Consider the following 595-nt stretch of genomic DNA (forward strand, 5'->3'; position numbering starts at 1 on the left):
CGGCGGTCGCGCCCCCGGCCCGCGAACGCGTAGTCGTCCCGTGATCGAGAGGCCGGGCGGGCCACCGTGCCCCCCGCGGTCCGGCGCGTTGCCGCACAAGCCCCTCCGCGCGGAGGTCGGGCCGAGCCCGGGCGCCTGGGCCGCCTCCGAAGGACGGCACGCGAGGCGGCGTCTCCCCTCGCGGGGGGAGGCGGTCGGGGGCGCGGGCCCCTCCGCCTTTCTTTGGCCGACCTTCGGAGCGTTGCGCGGGGTTTCTCTTTTTTGCCCCGCGCTTTCTCCTCCTCCTCCTCCGTTTGTGTGTGCTCGTACGGTCGAAGCGGGGCGCGCGGGGGCGCGCGCGTCCCTGCAGAAACAGAAAAGGGGCCGCTTCACGCGAGCGGTCCCGAAAGCCAGACAACTCTTAGCGGTGGATCACTCGGCTCGTGCGTCGATGAAGAACGCAGCTAGCTGCGAGAATTAATGTGAATTGCAGGACACATTGATCATCGACACTTCGAACGCACTTGCGGCCCCGGGTTCCTCCCGGGGCTACGCCTGTCTGAGCGTCGCTTGACGATCAATCGCCGTCCGGGGGGGCCACCCCGGCGGCGCGGCT

The 595-nt window shown here is 70.3% G+C and overlaps 1 non-coding gene across 1 annotated transcript; it reads left to right on the top strand.

Annotated features, from left to right (window-relative positions):
• Positions 1-395: 395 nt before the first annotated feature.
• LOC148219268 (5.8S ribosomal RNA) lies at positions 396-548 on the top strand. The gene has a single exon (XR_015799877.1). It is a non-coding gene; the product is annotated as a 5.8S ribosomal RNA (ribosomal RNA).
• The last annotated feature ends 47 nt before the right edge of the window (positions 549-595 follow it).

Source organism: Sturnus vulgaris, unplaced genomic scaffold (genome assembly GCF_052056855.1).
Source record: "Sturnus vulgaris isolate bStuVul1 unplaced genomic scaffold, bStuVul1.hap1 Scaffold_156, whole genome shotgun sequence".
Taxonomy (NCBI): domain Eukaryota; kingdom Metazoa; phylum Chordata; class Aves; order Passeriformes; family Sturnidae; genus Sturnus; species Sturnus vulgaris.